Here is a 20068-nt window from a genome sequence, read left to right as displayed (position 1 = left end):
TTTCCCTTCATTTCACTTTTCACAGCCTTCACTTTTTCCTACATTTTGCAACCATACTCAACCATTTCTGTGAGCATCCTGATTACCAGCATTTTGAACTCTGCATTTGATAGGCTAGCTATCTCTTTGTCACTTAGTTGTACTTTTTCTGGAGCTTTGATCTGTTCTTTCATTAGGGCCATATATTTGTGGTCTCAGCTCCCCTATTACACTGTAAGGAGTGGAGCCTTAGGTATATGCCAGGGTGGGGCAACCCACATTGCTGTGTTGTGGTGCTGTCTGTGGGGGAGGGGTCCAAGAGGGAACAATGCCATTTGCTCAGCTCTTGGCCAGCTTTCAGTCACTTCCCCCACTACTCTCAAGTGAACTGGGCACTTCTGGTGCTGATTCCCAGGTGGGTGGGTTTATGTACGTTCTAGGACCTGTGGGTCTCTTCAGCGAACTCTCCTGTGAGGCTGGAAGTTTCTTCCACTGCTGCAACCCCCACAGGTTTTTTCAGTCAGAGGTTTTGAGGTTTTAGTTCCCTGCACTGGAACCCTGAGTTGTGCAGTCTGTCTCGCTTCCCAGTTATCTGCATGCAAACATGAGGCTGCCCAGTCTGCCAGCCACTGCCTTGCTGTGTGTCCTTTCTGTCCCTACCAGTCTGAGTGAATATTTCTTCTTTAACTCCTTGGTTGTGGAACTTCCATAAGGTTCAACTTTCTGGGAGTTCTGGTTATTTTTGTTTTGTTTTGTTTTTGTTTTTAAATGTTGGTTGTTGTTCTTCTTTTGGTTTTGCGAGGAGGCAAAGTGTATCTACCTATATAACTCTATCTTGTCTGGAAGTCTAATATTACCAAGAAATTTATAAATTAAATAGATATTCATCTTCATGGCTTGAAAGACTCAATATTTAAATTAGACAAAGATTTCTGAAGGCGCATTGAAACACTTTTACCAAAAGTTTATAAATTGTGCTCTGGCTGGGTGGCTCAGTTGGTTGGAGCATTATCCCATACACCAAAAGGCTGTGGGTTTACTGGAGGTAATGGATTGATATTTCTCTTACATTTATGTTTCTCTCTCTCTCTCTGTCTTACCCCCCCTTTCTCTAAAATCAATAAACATATCCTTGAGTGAGGATTTATAAATAAACTTATAAACTGGATTTCAAGCTACAGATTGGGATACAAAATGCATATCAATAACATAAAAGAACTTCGATGGCTCAACAGCTGAAAGACTAACAACCCAATTAAAAAATGGGCAAGAGATCTGAACAGATACTTAACCAAAGAAGATTCACAGATGGTAAGCATATAAAGAGTGCTCAGAGTTATTAGTCATTTGTGAAATGCAAATTGAAATCATAATGAGATACCATACACATCTACTAGAATGGCTGAAATTAGGAGCAGTAACACCAAGAGTTGGTGAGCATGTAAAGCAATGGAACTCTCATACTGCTAGTGGTAAAGCAAAATGGTACAGCCAGGTAGGAAAACATTTTGGCGGTTCCTTATAAATTTATATATATATATGGTTTTTAAAATTTTTTTATTGATTATGCTGTTACAGTTGTTCTATTCCCCCCTTCATTCCCCTCCACCTTACCCCCCCATTCCCACCATTACCCCCCCTTTAGTTTATGACCATGTGTCTCAATTCCTTTAGATTCTATATTTCCCGTGCTATTCTTGCCCCCCCATCTATTTTCTATCTACTGTCTATGCTACTTATTTTCTGTACCTTCTCCCCCCTTCTCCTCCTCCCACTCCCCTGTTGCTAACCCTCCTTGAGATCTTCATTTCTATGTTTCCACTCCTGATCTAGCTGTCCTTTTAGTTTGCTTTTGTTTTAGGTGTGGTTGTTAATAACTGTGAGTTTGTTGTCCTTTCACTGTTCATGTTTCTTTAACTTCTTTTTCTTAGATAAGTCCCTTTAACATTTCATATAATAAGGGCTTGGTGATGATGAACTCCTTGAATTTGATCTTATCTGAGAAGCACCTTATCTGTCCTTCCATTCTAAATGAAAGTTTTGCTGGATAGAGCAATCTTGGTTGTAGGTCTTTGGATTTCATGACTTGGAATACCTCCTTCCAGCCCCTTCTTGCCTGTAAGGTCTCTTTTGAGAAATCCGCTGACAGTCTGATGGGGACTCCTTTGTAGGTGACTGTCCCCTTAGCTCTTGCTGCTTCTAGGATTCTCTCCTTCATTTTAATTTTGGCTAAGGTAATTATGATGTGCCTTGGTGTGTTCCTTCTTGGGTCCAACTTCTTTGGGACTCTGAGCTTCCTGGATTTCTTGGAAGTCTATTTCCTTTGCCAGATTGGGGAAATTCTCCTTTATTATTTGTTCAAATAAGTTTTCCACTGGTGGCTGTGCCTTTCCCCCTTCTGGTACCCCTATAATTTGGATGTTGGAGCGTTTAAAGATGTCCTGGAGGTTCCTAAGACTCTCCTCATTTCTTTGAATTCTTGCTTCTTGACTCTTTTCTGTTTGGCCATTATTTGCTTTCTTCTGGTCCACTCCATTGATTTGAGTCCCAGTTTCCTTTTCATTGCTATTGGTGTCCTGTGCAATTCCATTCATTTCAATTAGTTTCGCCTTCATATATTTGTCTAATTTGTGGCTATAATCAACCAGTTCTATGAGGATCCTGATGACCAGTGTTTTAAACTGTGCGTCTGAGAGTTTTGCTATTTCTTCATCGCTTAGATCTATGGGCTCTGGCGCTTTGAGATCTTGCGACATTTTTGGTCTGTTCTGGCCCTTTAAGTGTGAGAAGCGGTGCCTTGGACTCCCAGGTCTCTGGGTTGTGACGCTGTATGTGGGGGCGTGGTCAGAGCGGGGAAATGGCGACCCCCTCTGCTGTTTCTCACAGCTGGGTGAGGATTAGCGTCTTAGGTGGTTCACCTGGGCCGGGCCACTCAGAGTCGCTGGGTTATGACGCTGTATGTGGAGGTGGGGTCAGAGCGGGAAATGGCGGCGCCCTCCACTGCCGCCGGCCGCGGGGACCCGCTGGGCCCCGTCCAACCGCCCACTCCCTCACCTGTCCGCCCGCGCACAAATGCGCGACCACAGTCAACACGCAGCACCGCTCCCCCGCTGTCTCCCCCGCAGTCGCTCACCTGGTGGCTCGCTGGGTCGCTCACTAGGTCCAACCCTGCGCCTGGATTCCGCGCCTGAGTCCGGCTGACCGAGACCTCCTGTGCAATCCCACTTCACCAGCCGCTGGTTTCGCCCCTTACCGGTCAGGCTGAAGACTCTGTTGTTAACGGACTTCCGAAAAGTTCAATTTTCTGTGTTCTGGCTGTGTTTTCTGTTGCTAATATTTAGTTGTCTCTAAACTTGGTTGTGTGAGAAGGCACGGCACATCCACCTATGCCTCCATCTTGACGGAAGTCCATATATGTTTAACATATGACCTACTCATTACACTTCTAGGTATTATCCAAGAGCTAGGAAAACATATACCTTCAAAGATTTAAATGAGAATTCTTTTATTCTCATTTATTCTTTTTATTCTCATTTTATTCTTGATTTATTCTTTTATTGTATGGCTAGCTTTATTCTTATTAGCCCAAAGCCGAAAATAAATCAAATATCCACCAAGTGAATTGATAAACAAGTCATGGTATAGCCATACAATGGAATCCTCCTCAGCAATAAAAAGGAACTATTCGTGCAAGAACACAGATGAATCGCAAAAGCATTACATTAAGCCCTGGCCAGGCGGTTCAGCTGGTCGAAGCGTTGTCCTGTGCACCAAAAAGTTGCTGTTCAGTCACCAGTCAGGGCATGTGTGGGAGGCAACCAATAGATGTTTCACCGTCCCTCCCTCCCATTCTTTCTCCCCCTTCCTCTGTCTCTAAAATCAATAAACATATCCTTGGGTGAGAATTTTCTTTAAAAAGCATTATATTACGTGTAAAAAGCTAGATGTAACACTATATTCTATATGGTTCAACTATAATTTGACTAAATTCAACTAGTTGATTTGAAATAAAATTTCTAGAAAAAATATACTCAATGAAATTAATAATAGGTTAATCAGCAACTGAACACAGCTGGAAGGAGACAGTGAACCTGCAGGAACCTGAAGTTCTAGAAAAGGCAAAATTCTAGTAACAGAAAACAAATCGGGGCTTGGGGAGAGGAGGCTAACTGCAAAGGGGCATTAGAGAACTCTTTCGGGGATATAAATGCTCTGTTATGATTGTGGAAGTAGTTACTCATCATCCTGTATATTTTAAATGGGTGGTTTGTACTGTTACGTAAGTCATACCTCAGTAAAGCTGATGAAAAACAAAATAGTGTGAGGGCAGTAACAAGGGATAAAATCTCTTCAGTGGCACAGGGAGACGCTAGAGAAGCAGAAGGAGTTGGCAGGCGAATGTCTTCATCTTGGCTCTCTGGGCGGCCAGAAGAAAGTAGAAGAAAAGGCAGAGGGTGAAGAAGAGTGCAGAAAACTCTCTCCCCCAAACTCACGTCTGCAGTCCTGTGTGAGCTTATGCTTTGCAGGGCAATTCTGGAAAACCTCTGTTCTTCCAAGGATGTATTATGTTGGATTTTGCTAGCAAAGATTTCTCACAGGGAAAAACCCTGCCTAATACAAACTAACAATCTAAAATTTCAAAACACATCCAGAATCAATTACTGTATTTTGCCATGTATAACGTGCACTTTTTAGCCCAATTTTTTGAGGGAAAAATAAGGGTGTGCATTAAACACGAGTCTTGTGATTTATAATGATTTGTCACATAAAATTTCCTGTACCATAAAATGTTCAAAATAAATGCTGACATTCCTTTATAATACAAAAAACAAGTATCTAAATATAAATAAGAATGAATTAAAAAATTAAAATGTTTTCCCCCCTGAAAGTTTGGGCCCAAAACATGGGTGAACCTTATAAATGGAAGCACATTATACACAGCAAAACACAGTAAATGACCATAAGTGAAGTAAAGCCAATCCAGCGTGGTTGGACTAGGTACTCAAGAATGACAGACATTAAATATGGACACTTCAAATGGCTAAAAGCATGAAGGAAGGCATTAAAAACAGTACAAAAATTAATTCGGCTAACTGATTCGAAACAAAATTTCCGGAAAAATATACTCAATGAAATTAATAGTAGGTTAATCAGCGACTGAACACAGCTGGAAGGAGACAGTGAACCTGCAGGATAGGTTTGGAGAAAAAATTCAGAACTCAGTGGAGACTCCATTGTAAAGCAATGAGAAAAAGGTTTGCAAACACAAAGAGTTTAGAGAACGGGAGGATCCAGCATACGTCTAATGGGACTTTGGAAAAAGAGAATGGAAAGGCAATTTTTCAAGGGTTAATGGCTAAAGATATAGACTTGGTGAAAAATATTAATGTACAGTATAAAGAAACCCAACGAGATAAAGAGAAAAATCTTAAAAAATAACTACTGACCCTAGCTAGTGTAGCTCAGTGGACTGAGCACAAGCTATGAACCAACATGTCACCAGTTCGATTCCCAGTCAGGGCACATGCATGGGTTGAGGGCCAGATCCCCAGTGGTGGCCACGTGAGAAGCAACTGCACATTGATGTTTCTCTCCCTCTTGTTCTACTTCCCTTCCCCTCTCTTTAAAAATAAATAAAAATAAAACCTCAAAAAAAAACTATTGAGAAAATACAGGTTACATAAATAACCACAGTGACAAAACAGAATTCTCATCAATTTTGAAAAACTCAGCCACTGTGTCTTCAAATACTGGTCCTTCCCCATTCCCTCTTTCCACTCTTCTGAGATTCCAACAGGATGTGAGTGGGACCTTCCCACCGTATCTACTCTTTCTGTTCTGTGTTTTCCATCCTTTTGTTCCTCTGTACTAAGAATTCAAGGCCCAGGACATTATCTTTCTCCAGAGAAGATTTTCATTCACCTAAAGCTGTGTAAACCCCAAATCTCTAAGAACATCATTCCAAGGGTCAAGATGTTTTAGAGGTCGTGCGATTCGTCTGCGGACCAGGTTGTCTCCTATTCACCCTTTGTCCTATGGCACAGCGCTTTAGAATCCTAGCCCAGAAGAACAGGGTGTTATCAGAGCTCTCACTCTTGAAGCCCTTGACTGTTAACATTTGCCCCTTGGACCCACGAAGCTTTCCAAAGCACTAGTCGAGCCATTGGAAACTGCTCCTTGTATAACCAGAAAGCCTTTGATTCCAGTGTCATACCACTATTGCCACAATTAGGGAACCAGCAAGATAAGAAACTGCCAAAATCAGACAATCATTTAAATTGGGGAATCAAACTGGTGACCCTTTGATTCGCAGCCCGTGTTCAATCCACTGAGCTACACAAGAGCTAATCATCCAAATCAGGAAGTCACCACAATTAGAGGCCGTTAATGTCTGCTGATAGCTCTAAAGCCCTAAAACCACAAAACCACACCATCAAAAAAGATCCCACATGTCCTGTGTGTCTCATGATCTCAAAGCCAGTGCTTAGACATGGAGACATCTATTCTACTTCTGCCCTACAAATGTCACACAAATGCATTTGACTAACAGAACTCAAATCAAATCCAGAAATATAGTTGCAAGGGAACCTAGGAAATGTAGTTTTTATCCTTTTTTTTCTTTGTAGTTTTTAGCTTTAAAGCCTGGGCAATATAGCAAAGTACACTAGAAAAGAGGATGTAATAGATGCCGAGCCCTATTTCCAACATCCATAGACAGATGCAGTATACCATTTATATAAATTTTTCAATCATGCAAAACAGTATTATATCATTTATAGACATATACTTAAGTAATACAGTCCTGGTTGCTTTGTTTAATGATGGGTACACATTCTGAGAAGTGCATCCTTAGGTGCTATCGTTGTGCCAACATCACAGTGCACTTACACAAAAATAGATGGTATAACCTACTACACACGTAGGCTGTACTAAACAGCCTACTGCCTCTAGGCTACAAAACTGTGTACCATGTTACTGTATTCAATACTGTGGGCAACTTTAACACAATGGTATTTTTCTATTAAAGTATATCTAAACATAAAAAAGGTACGTTAAAAATATGGCATGAAAGACAGTGGTACGCCTAGATGGGGTATTTACTATGAATGGAACCTGCAGAACTAGAAGCTGCTTTAGGCGAGTCAGTGAGTCAAGGGGTAAATGTGAAGAGCTAGTACATTACTGTACATAATCATAGACTTTTTTGTTGAGAGAGGAGAAGGGAGGGATAAAGAGAGGGGGACATACATCGACGTGAGCAAGAAACATCAGCTGGCTGCCTCCCATGTACACTCTGACTAGGGAACAGACGTGCAACCTAGGCATGTGCCCTGACTGGGAATGGACCTGGAGACCTGACGCCCTGCGGGACAATGCCCAACCAGATGCAGACTTTATAAACACTGAACACTTGGGTTGTACTAAATTTATTTAAAATTTTCCTTTTATCAATAAATTGACCTTAGCTTACTATAATTTTTCTTTTATAAATTTTAATTTTTTAAACTTTCTGACATAACAGTTTAAAACACATTGTACAGCTGTACAAAGTACTTTCTTTATATCCTTATCCTATAACCTTTTCCTATTTAAAAATTTTTTTTATTTTTTCTTTCTAAACTTTGTAAACTTTTTTTTCTAAAAAGATACACACTCGCCTAGGTCTACATAGGGCAGGATCATCACTATCACTATCTTCCACCTCCACACCTCACCCCACTGGACGGTCAGCAGGGACCATGATACGCCCCTGGAGCTGTTGTCCCCAGTAACAATGCCTCTGGATACTCCCGAAGGACCTGCCTGAGGCTCTTCTTGAGCAGGTGTCACTCTTTTCAGAAATCTATCCGTGGTGGTTTGCTTGTTTTTGTTTTGTTTTTAATCATAGATTTACTTGTAAGCAGATAGTGTTTTCTATTAATGAAAACCTTTCAGTATTGGGTTTGTGTTTTCTAACTTTTTTAATTTTTAAAGATTTTATTTATTTATTTTTAGAGAGAGGGGAAGGAAAGGAGAAATAGAGGGAGAGAAACATCAATGTGTGGTTGCCTCTCACATGCCCCCTACTGGGGCCTGGCCCAAAACCCAGGCATGTGCTCTGACTGGGAATCAAACTGGTGACCCTTTGGTTTGCAGGCTCCGTCCACTGAGCTACACTAGCCAGGGCTACTTTCAAACTTTCAAAAGAGCTTATTGAGGTCTACAAAAGCTTATGCTAAACCCTTCACTGTGAATTTTCTTATGAATTTTGTTTGTTTTTCTTCTGCAGTTTTCTGTTCTTTTGCTTCTTCTTCAGCTATACATTCCCGTTCCAGTTCCAACAAGCCCTTGGTCAATTTCCAGGAACCACCTCTAGGTCATCCTCATCCACAGCAACATTAAAGTTGTGTGCCATTTCCACCACTGCCTTGTGGAATTTTGCAACCTCTTCATCCTCGGCAAATCTTTTAAGTCATAGATGTCTTAAGTCTTGAATGTCTTCTTACATATGCCATTCATATACTCCTTTGTGACATCACCCCAAGCCCAACCAAGGTGCTTGATACAGTTAGAGATGTAACCCTTCCAGAATTACATCAGTGTCATCCTCAGTTGCAGCAGTAGCTTGGGAAAAGGTCCTCCTCAGGTAGTAAGGTCATAAATGCTGCTGTAAACTCCTTGATCCATTGGTTGATCAATAAGATGGTATTTGGAAGAAGAAACACCACTTTGACATTGGGATGAAGATTACCAAGAGGAGAATGGCTGGGAGCATTCTCACCAATAAGAAAAGTCTTGAAAGATATTTTAATCTCCAGCTAGAACTTCTCCATTTCGCTGGCACTGAAATTCAGGAGAGCATCTTGGAAGAGAAGCTGGGTCACTCCCATGATTTCTTATAGCTCCTGCAGATTACTTACTGGCGGTGTGTGCTCACTGATATGCTTGAAGGCTCTGAGGTTCTCCCTGTGCCAGATGACAAAGACTTCAACTGGTGGCCTGCAACACTGTCCTCAAGCAGAACTGTTATCCTGTCCTTAAAAGCCTTGAAACCTGGCACTGACTTGGCTTCCTTATGGATAAGAGTCCTTTTAGGCATCTGTTTCCACAATAGAGAGGTTTTAGCCACACTGAATATTTGTCCTGGCAAGTAATTTTCTTCCACAATCAGCTATCTAGATTTTCCAAAATTCCTCAGTTTCCTTCACAACATTAGCAGACTCATCACTCACTTTCACATTATGGAGTGAATAATGACTCCTGAATTGTTTAAACCACCAGTAAATTCAACACGGGTCCAGCCTTTTTTGAAACAGCTCAAACAAACTTTTTGCTTTGGCCATAATCTTCATGGTGCTGAGAGGAGCTATACCTCTGTGTCTGGTCTTCAATCCAGATTATTGGAAGCTTCTCCTTGTTTGGCATACAGCCTTCCCGAATTTTTCTTAGTGTCACTGCCTTTGATGAAGCAGATCCTTGAACAGCTTCCATTACCTTGTTCTTGTTCTTCAACATCTTATCTATGGTGGAATGGGACGGGCAATAACCATCATTTATTTTCCACTTTCGTAGTCCTTAATCACCAGTAATTTCATTTCCAGGTCAATCACTCAGCTTGGCTTCTTACTGGCAACATTAGCAGTGGATTCTGTACACTTAGAGGCCATGACAAACAAAATTAACATGAGATTAAATCAAGCACAAGAGAAAATGATACAGTTAATGCAGCAAATTGGATGTATCATGCTGCTGCAGGCTTGACACACACAGTTTTACAGCAGACTTGGTGTACTTTTGTATGACTGGCAGAGCAGATTTGTTAACACCAGAACCAGCAAACACATGAGTAATGTGTTGACATTATGATGGCTCTGGTGTCACTGGGTGATAGGGATTTTTCAGCTCCATTATAATCTGGGACCATAGGTCACACTGAAATGTTTTTGTGTGGCACATGACTATATACAAACATAAGATGGCCGATGAAAAGCTGACGTTCCTAGAGGAACAGAGAATATACACTGTTTCCGCTTAGAAGAGGTTTACTCAGTATGAGCAGACGTTTCCAAGTTACTGCCAACCTCACCAGCACTGCAGAATGACCCCAGTCTCCTGAAGCATAATTCTCCCTTGTCAAAGGATACCATGTGCACAGCTAGCATTGCTGGCTTCTCCGATATCAGGCACTTGGCCCATCCAACGATCCTTAGCTTGTTCTCTATGTGATATAATATTCTTTTCCTTGGAACTCTAGTCTTCAATTAAGTTTTACTCCTAGTGTGCACATCATTGTATTACAAATCATTACTCAGAGTTCAAAATTTACCTTAGGGTTCACTCTTGGGTGTTATACATGTTATGGGTCTGGACAAATTTATAAGGACAGGCATCCACCATTATAGTATCACAAGTAGTTTCATGCCCCTAAAAATCCTCTGTGCTCCCATTGTTCATCCCTCCTTCCTCTTTAACCCCTGGCAACTCCTGGTCTTTTTACTGTCACCATAGTTTGCCTTTTCCAGAATGTCAAATAGTTGGAATCATATAGTATGCAGTCTTATGAGGTTGACTTCTTTCACTTAGAAATATGCATGCAAGTTTCTTCCATGTCTTTTCCTCACTTGATAGCTTATTTGTTTTTAGTGCTGAAGAACATTCCATTGTTTGGATGAACCACAGCTTATCCATTTACCTACTGAAGTACATCTTGATATTAAGCCTAATAGTTACAACATATATAATTTCTGGCATATTTTATATTACAGTCTATGTACTTTAAATGTATTTATCAAAGCTTTTGCCATAAAGATTTAGCCCAGCCCTGGCCAGGTAGCTCAGTTGGTTAGAGTGTCATCCAAAATGCCAAGGTTGCAGGTTTGATCTCCAGCCAGCGCACATACAAGCAGCAACCAATTAATACATAATAATAAGTGGGACAAGCAAATTGATGACTCTCTCTAAAAACCAATAAATAAAATTTAAAAAATAAAGATTTAAGCCCTGGCTGGTGTAGCTCAGTGGATTGAGCGCAGGCCTGTGAACCACACGATCGCGGTTCAATTCCCAGTCAGGGCACATGCCTAGGTTGCAGGCCAGTTCCCTATAGGCCAGTTCCCAGCAGGGGACACACGAAAGGCAACCATATATTGATGTTTCTCTCCCTCTCTCCTTCCCCTCTAAAGATAAATAAAATCTTTAAAAAAAAATAAAATAAATAAAGATTTAGCCAATTTTATGGAAAATACCATATAATCTAATTGGCCAGTCCATTTTTAAAACAATTAAGCAAGCTGATTTCCCTCATTTTCTTTCCTTTACAAAAAAATTTTAAAAATGTACTATCAGAGAGAGATTTTATTTACTTTTTTTTTTTTAGACGTAAAGGAATGAAGGGAGAGAAACATCAAAGTGCAAGAGACACATCAATCAGTTACCTCTTGCAACTGGGGGAGCTGGCCTGCAAACCAGGCACATGCCCTGCCTGACTGGGGGTTGAAGTGGTGACCTTTTGGTTTGCAGTCTGGCATTAAATCCATTGAGCCACATCAGCCAGGGTGCTGTACCTCATTTTCATTGATATAAATGTGTTGATATACATCCCTATGATTAACTATCTATTTTCTAAATCTAATTCTAACTTAGCAAATAGAAAAGGAAAGAGACTGTTGTCCAAATGAAATAAGGTACTGCTTTGCCCAATACTTCTGACCTCACCCTTCGCTGGATTTCTGTCATGGAGCTTTCTCCCTCTGGGACTCCCACACTTTGAAACATTCCCTTCTTTGTGGGAGGAGGGGCAGAGCAGAGAATTTTTTAGATTGGGGCACTGAACCACAATAAGAATTAGGATAAATGAGAGCTGTAACTTTATTTTGTAGTGGAGGTAAGGGCTTTCGGATAAAGCAAAGGGGAACAGGAAAAGCAGAAAACCTGGGCATCCATTTTTAGGAGATATGATTTTTAGTTAAGGGTACTTATGAATCTGACAATCTAGAGAATTCCCTTCAAAATATGACCCAGTTTAAAGATCTCTGTCCTAGGACATTTCACTTACCTTAATTCAGTTGGATAACAATGTAAGTTCGAACTTCCTAAAAATTTCTCTGGATTGAACATACTGAAAAGCCAACAGCTTGATTCTGCTGCAGAAAAGTCTGGACTCTAAACACATGCAACAGAAGTGCTCCAGGCATTAATTTTATGAGTTTTTCCTTCATTGAAGTATGAATAAAGAGAAAGGCACTTGAAATTTTCCAATCAAAGAACCACTAAAAAGATTAATTCGATTCAGAATGTTTACACAGAGAGAGACACCCACACACAGACGGTAGAGCTACTACTTAACATGTCAAGCTCTGACTCAATCAGCTAATACGTGCTGGACGTGATTAGGCTTTGAGCTTAGCTGCCAGCTATGATTCCTCTCAGTTAGTTAAAGCAGTAACAACTTTTAGTCACTAAGACTTGCCTCATCAAGTTAATAATGCCTTATTCCATAATGTCAGAACTAGATTTAAAACTTCAAGAAGCTTTAACCATTAACTCTATTTGATCACAAAAGTGACTGAATGTATAACATGGCTGACTTAGCTGTCAAAAAGGCTGATGCATATAAATACAGGAAAGGGTGGCAGGAGATGGTGCAGACTGGACTAAATCTTAAGTCTATTTGAATTACATATATATGCATTTTATAGTTTGATAAAAACTGTGCATATTTGTATAACCTCACTTATTAAAATAACTTTGATCAAGGATGTAACATTTTGCTATTCTTAGTTAAAAGAACTATTATAGAACAAAATAAATAATAAGTCCTGTCCTTTCAATAGTTCCTTGTATCCCTGGCCAGGTTGTTCAGTTGGTTGTAGCACTGTCCCACACACCAAAAGGTTGAGGGTTTGATTCCAGGTCAGGGCAAAGGCCTGGGTTGTAGGTTTGGTCCCCGGTTGGGGTGCATACAAGAGGCAACTGCTTTGCGTTTCTTCTCACATCGATGTTTCTCTCCCTCTCTTTCTCTCTCCCTTCCCCTCTCAATAAATAAATACATACATACATACATACATACATACATACATACATAAATGCAATAAAAAATTATCCTTGGGTGAAGGTAAAAAAAAAAGAAAAAAAGGGTTCCATGTAGTCCACCTGACATTTTCTTCTAGTCTTAAATACCATATATATTGCTAAGAGAGTATTTTCTGCCCAAACCAGGAATTTATTGAAAGTTTTTCTCAACAAGAAAGTTCACAAATATATACTTGTCCGGAGCCCTGAGCACCATGAAACAGATGAAACCTAACATTTGTGACTGTCTTCCTTCTCCTGTGATCTAGAAAAGGGCTGCACTGCTTCAAGTCAATGTATCATGTGTTAAAGGATAGGTGATGAAATGAAGGGTGTTTGTTAGATCTCAGGGCCCTTTCACCAGCCTCAAATAAGGCAGACGGGTATCAGAGATCGAGAAATGAACAACCAATGCCCTTTAGTTCCCAGCCTTTCTGCCACCTCCGTCCACTGCAGTCTTCTGTACAGACTGTTCAAGTGTAACCCTTTTCTACCTTGTGAAAGCTTTCTGTACAGGATCTTTGCTAGATATTAGTCAGCTACTTTTGCTTGAGTGAGCAAAACTTCAGGACTGAAATTTTTTTGAAAAGGCAGAAACACAAATTTGCCACTAAAAGCCCTGGTGTGGTTCAGTGGATTAAGCGCCAGCCTGCAACCAAAGGGGTCACTGGTTTGATTCCTAGTGAGGGCACATGCCTGGGTTGCAGGCCAGGTCCCTGGTGGGGGCTGTGTGAGAGACAACCACACATTGATGTTTCCCTCCCTTTCTTCCCTTTTGCCTAAAAATAAATAAATAAAATCTTTTTAAAACTGCCACTAACTGGAGATGTGCAGGCATAAAGACCCAACAATGAGAAAGATTTCCAGAGAATGAAATTTAGTACCACCAGCAAATGACATTCATCAGCAATACTCCCTGCTTGGTAGTGAAATGTGTTTAAGTTTTCCTATAGGGCTTCCTGGCAGTTGGTACATCACCTCTTACATGCGTGTATCAACACAGCATCAGTTAGAGCCGCTTCTGTTGTTCCATGAACAAAGCCAGGCAAGGTATTGCAATGAATGACACACGTAGGAAATAATGGCTATTCACAACTTCAACTAAACTCCATTAAAAAATATGAAATGTCCAACAAGACTTAATAGTTGAGTAAGAATCACTTTTTGTTTATATTTCTCTTGGACTGGGCTTGTATTTGATGCACAATTCCAATGAATTTACACTGACTCTGTTTAATACTCTGGCAATAGCCCTATGATACTGCTATTGTGGCCCTGATTTCACAAATGTCAACCCCAATTTTCTTGTAGTTGTTTTAGGGATGAAGATTAAAGTTTCATAAGTAGTATAGAGAAATGATGAAGCTGATCATATTTGCAAATGATCAAACTAGTATGCAAACTTGAGGTAGTGAATATGCATGTATATGTACATGTGTGTACATATGCATGTATATATTTACTTATCTCTTCTGTTTCAGCCAATGTCATGTTCAATAATCTGAATCTGTAAAAAACACTTTTAATTCTTCTTCTAAAACAATGATTTCTGGCATCTATGCATGATTTTATACATATGATTTTATAAGTAAGAAGGGGGTATGAGAAAGAAGTATGGTCCCAGTAATATGTTCTGGTTTTCCTGTTGAGAGTTAGTTTTAATATTTCATTAATTTCTTCTTCCGAACTAGTATAATTTCTTTCAAAAGTAAGTAATCTTCTTGTACACTACAGAATAAATACTAGGGTATATATTAACATGCATTTTAAATTGAAAGTGGGTTTTCAAAATAAGAAAAAGAAAAACTTCTTACTTTTTAAGTCTAATTTGCTGAGTATAAGCATAATCGAACAAAACTCCAATGAAAATATTTCTCCCTTTAGTAATTCAACTTAAAGCTTAAGATTTCATTAAAAATAATGAAATACCTATTAAATGTTTATTATAAAGAGATTTCAAGAAACTAGCCTATTTTTACTTCAGCTGACAATTCGCAAAACATGAGAACAGAGTACAATGATGAGACCCAACTTCACATCTTTTATTACTAGGGTTATGGCTCCAAATATCAAAGTAAATAAACATCTTTTAAGGGGAAACAGCATGAAAAATGTTAAGTCTCCAGGTTAACGTTGCTCCTAATAAACTAAGACTTCAAAAAGGAAAAAAAAATGAAGCCCAATAGCTACTAAACACACCCCCTAAGGTAAAAATCACAGTCTTATAGTAGCAGATTCATTATCTATTCTTGTCTAGAAGTTGGAGGATTTGTCCTTTGATGGCAGGTTCTGCTTGACACAATTCCAGGTTATATTCTGGAATACCTGTATCTATGCTGTTTTCTATAGCAACCCAAAAACATAGCCCGCATATTGAGATCTAAGTTGGCCTTTTCGATCTGTGAATGCATGACCTACTTTGTTACAGAGTTTGAAGAAGAAACATAGTGGCCAGATTAAAGTTATAAGTAAATGTGTTGTCAGGATTGTGTTGTTTATATTTCTTTGAATGTAAATGAGTATTTGAATATAACAGGAGGTATTTCTAGTAGAATCTACTTCACTTTGAGTATTCTGAAGCCTAATGGGAAGAATAAGTAGATTACAATTCATTAAAAGATGAAACAGCAAAGAAAGTCTTTTATTTTCTTGCACAAACCTGAGCTGAACTACTGGCTCATAGAAAAAATTTAACTCTATACTTAGTTTCACATAAAAAATAAGTTTTAAGGACTAGAGACAACACAGTAATATACATTATATAAACATAATTACAACAAGTACTCTGCAAGAAAGTACTGACTGTTATGACAGAGAAAGTACAGGTTCCTATGGGGAAAAATACTGTGTTGTGTAGGTGTGAAAGACGCAACTTAGTGTGGATACAAGCAGTGTGAGTAGGCCTTTCAGAGGAAATTCTATTTAGACCGAGACTTGAAGGATTCATATAGGAGCTAGCCAGGCCATGGAGTGATGGTTGGAAAATGCATTCCAGACATGAGTACTGAAGCTACAGAGTACAGGGTACATTGGAAAATTTGAATGTTACCAAACCTAAATGAGGGAGAGGCAGAAGTTGGAGAAGTAGGTACTATCTGATAGTGGAAAGCCTTAAAGTTACCTACAGGAATTAGGGAGGGGACTAGGAAAAAAAAATTTAAGGAGGCACTCTAGTCCTGAAGCTAATCCAAAGCAGTTGGTGGATTTTAAGTGGGGATGGATTAGCATGCTCCTATTTTGCATTTTTGGAGCATCACTCTATACAATGTGAAGGACCAGTTGGAGGGAAGCTATTGAAGTGTTGTGTAACTACAGTGACAGACAAGATGGACAGTAATGGGATGATGGAAGACAGAGGGGAACAGACAGGATTTGATGATGGACCAGATGCAGAAGATGGGGGGAAGCCAGGAGTTAAAGAATCTTCCACTGCCGGCCAGGTAGCTCAGTTGATTAGAGTGACATCCCAATTCGTCAAGGTTATGGATTCGATCCCAGTCAGGGGACATACAAGAACCAGCCAATGAATGCATAAATAAGCAGAACAACAAATCTCTCTCGAAAGTCAACAAATAAAAATAAAGAAACCTCCCAGGCTTCTAGTTTGAGCAAATAGGAAGGGGTTTATGAGTTTAACAGGTGGTATTTGTCTCCATTTAACCAAATGGGGACATTAAGATGTTATGTGACTTGCCCAGGGCTGCTCAGCTTGTAAGGTTTGGAAACAAAACTCAAAACCATTCCTGACCTATGTTTTTTTGATGTTATATTGATAGTAATGTTTTTTTCTTATTTTTTCCTTCTAAACAGTTCTTTATTTTTATTGTTGGCATTATTCCAAATTCTGTCCCTCCCACGCCCTAAACAATTTATAATGGCAAATTTAGAGCACAACCGAGAGCTACTACTGTTCCAACTATACCCCTACCTACTTCAGTCATACCTGGTACTCGTTGGCTCCAGAACTTGTCAAACTCTGTACTTGTCACATTTTGACAAGGAAAAAAAATGTTTCAGAACTCAGTGCTTGCTCAGGACTCATCGTATTTGCTAGAACTTATATGAGTCGTGACACCAGCACCCACCCTACATCCCCCCCCCCCACAAAAGAGACAATGTTCCATCCCTCAGTTCTCCTTGGTTCCAGCACCCATCATGAGTTCCAGAGCAAACTATGGACGAGTACCGAGGTACGACTGTATCTCTAAAAGACATGACTCTTTAAAAAAAATTGTAACCACGACACCATTATCCCACCTTTAAAAATTAACATCTCCAAATAAACAGACAGCGTTCAAATTTTCCTAAATTGTTTTAAATCATGTTTGATTTGGGGTACAAGCAAAGTCACAGATTACATTTGGTTGGTATGTCTTTTAATGTAAAGGCCCGCCTTTCTCTGTGGAATAGGAAGGGCAAGTTCAAGTTTGTGTGTTTTAATGCAAATGATTAAGACACCGTGCTTTTGGGAAGATGTATTTAAAAGTTTCAAGGTACTTCCTCTTTAAAAGCCAGTATTTTGTTAAAATGTTTTTATAATGATATTAACATTTCAAATGGCTTTCATTATGTGGAATATTTAGAATTTCTGTTCTTTGATAGGATTTCTTTTGGTCTTTTCTGTTTTTTCTTTTTTAAAAAAATTTTTACTTACTTTTTCAACTATATTTTACTGATTATTCTATTACAGTTAAATTTTATTTTTTACTGTTTTTTCCTCTCCTTAACCCCCACCCTGCGATCACCACACTGTTGTCCATGAGTCCTTTTTCCTTTTCGCTGTTCCTCCACTAACCAACCTCCTCCCCTCCCACCCTCAGAGCTGTCAGCTCGCTTTCTGTGTTTTGCTTGTTAGTTCAGTTTGTTCATTAGACCCCACATGTGAATGAAATCACATGGTATTTGTCTTTCTCTGAATGGTTTATTTCACTTAACATAATATTTGCCAGGTCCACCCATGCTATCTATCACAAAGGGTAGAAGTTTCCCCCCTTTTTGTGGCTGATTAGATTCCATTGTTTAAATGGCCCTTAGTTGTTTTATCCACTCATCTACTGATGGGCACTTGGGCTGCTTCCAATCTTGGTGATAGTAAATAGCACTGCAATGAACACAGGGGTGCTTATATTCTTTTGAATTAGCATTTTGGGTTTCTTCAGATAAATTCCCCCAAGTATAATCACCAGGTCATAAGCAGTTACATTTTTAATTTTTTGAGGCAGTATCTCCATACTGCTTTCCACAGTAGCTGCACAAATCTGCATTCCCACAACAGTGCAGAAGGGCTGCCATTTCTCCATATCTTCACCAGCATTTGTTGTTTGTTGATTTATTTATTCATTCGGTTTTTTTAAACATGACTTAAAAAAAAAAGATTTCATTTATTTATTTTTAGACAGAGGGGAAGGGAGGGAGAAAAAGAGGGAGAGAAACATCAGTGTGTGGTTGCCTCTTGTGCTCCCCCTACTGGGGACCTGGCCTACAACCCAGGCATGTGCCCTGATGGGAATCTAACTGGGGATCCTTTGGCTTGCAGGCTGGGCTCAATCCACTGAGCCACATAAGGCAGGGTCGTTAGTTGATTTATTGGTGATAGCCATTAAATCTGGTGAGCTATCTCATTGTAGTTTTAATTTGCATTTCTCTGTCTGTTGGCTATCTGTAGTGTTTTTTTCTTAAGGAGCTTATCTGTTTCCATAGTTTTGGGAGTATTCCTGGTAGAATCACTACCAAATCTAAATCTCTAGCTATAATCATATTACAGATTTTACATTCCTTCAAGACAGAGATTGACTACTCTTCATAAATGATCTCCTTTTCCAGTTATCTCTTAGGCATTTCAAATTTACTAAATTGCTTTTTAAAGCTCATTATCTCTGCCTGTTCTTAACTTCCCCTTTTCCTCTACACCCTAGCCTTGTCTTCTGTCTACCATTCTTCCAAACAGCCAGGCTTAAAACCTGAGCCCTCACGATACTTCTCCAATGGGTCCTCTGCCCTACCAAATGCAATTAAGTGCCAAACCTATCTCCCCTTTGTAATCTCTTATGTCCATTCCTCCCCCCTTTTCATTCTTATTACTGCTACTCAGTTTAGGCTGCTGCCACAGTTGGTCTGGGGGCTTTTACCTTTTAAGACTGCTAGCTCCTTTCTCCAATCTGTACTGTATATGCTGCTAGTTCTGACTGTGTCCTTTCTCTATCAAAAACTTCTCAAGGCTTTCCAGTGCCTACCACATTTAGTATTTGTTTGGACTGATTTAAGTCTGCTATTGCACAATTAATGGCTCCCAGTTACCTTTTTAGGTTGTGTATGTTTATTTTTCCTTTAATTTTCCCGGGTGAATTAAAACTTTTTTCCATGCTTTTTTCCACTGCATTTTTTCCCTCTTTTCCTTTTTGGTGGTAGGATTCACCTCATAATGGGTCTATACAACAGGTAGACTAGCTTAGATGATAAATTTTGAGCCCTGGAGTTGTGGATGAAAAAAGGCTTCTAAGTAACCTCACAGGGTAATGTGATCGTAAATTCCTAATTGGGCAGGTCATGGTCAAGCCCCAAGCATGTAACTATTTTAGTAGATTTTATCTTTGCCTTAAGCAGCCCTGACCGTTGTTTCTGCGGCAGTACCCAGCTCTGTGGGTTGTCCCCACTGCCCTCTTGCTACTCATAATTTTGTTGAATCTCCTGTATAAAGGAGAAATTCCTCAAAATATACAGGCATTACAAGCTGCATATTTGATCACTGGCTGAAAAATTTCTCCCCTGTGATTCTGATTACTGAATGAATAATAAAAGCCAGGTGATCATGCTCTGGTGTTTTAAACTACTTTGGATAGTAACAGTGTGGGGTTTTTTTTTTTTTTTAGAAACATCATTTTTAAAAATTTTTTATTTATTTATCTTTTTAGAAGGGAAAGGAAGGAGAGAAATATCAATGTATGGTTGCTTCTGGTGCATCCCTTGCTGGGAACTGGCCTGCAAACCCAGGCATGTGCCCTGACAGGGAATCGAACCACGATCTTTTGGTTCACAGGCC

General features: G+C 39.6%; 1 protein-coding gene and 1 long non-coding RNA gene across 3 annotated transcripts in view; one reads left to right on the top strand and one right to left on the bottom strand.

Moving 5' to 3' along the window:
- Positions 1-20068, top strand: part of LOC128625988 (uncharacterized) — a 99143-nt gene that overhangs the window by 34371 nt on the left and 44704 nt on the right. The gene's annotated exons all lie outside the window — the stretch shown is intronic.
- The window catches only part of SLC16A1 (solute carrier family 16 member 1), a 43708-nt gene that overhangs the window by 19392 nt on the left and 4248 nt on the right, over positions 1-20068 (bottom strand). The window contains exon 1 of one of the 2 annotated variants that reach the window (XM_053656007.1): positions 3113-3416. The exons of the other annotated variant lie outside the window; for it this stretch is intronic. The gene's annotated coding sequence lies outside the window, so the exon portion shown is untranslated. Of the gene's footprint in view, positions 1-3112; positions 3417-20068 lie in introns of those variants that run through there. 2 annotated transcript variants of the gene reach the window in all.

Source organism: Artibeus jamaicensis, unplaced genomic scaffold (genome assembly GCF_021234435.1).
Source record: "Artibeus jamaicensis isolate MK-2021 breed Jamaican fruit bat unplaced genomic scaffold, CSHL_Jam_final scaffold_1689, whole genome shotgun sequence".
Taxonomy (NCBI): Eukaryota; Metazoa; Chordata; class Mammalia; order Chiroptera; family Phyllostomidae; genus Artibeus; species Artibeus jamaicensis.
This window is presented reverse-complemented; position numbering and strand designations above follow the sequence as displayed.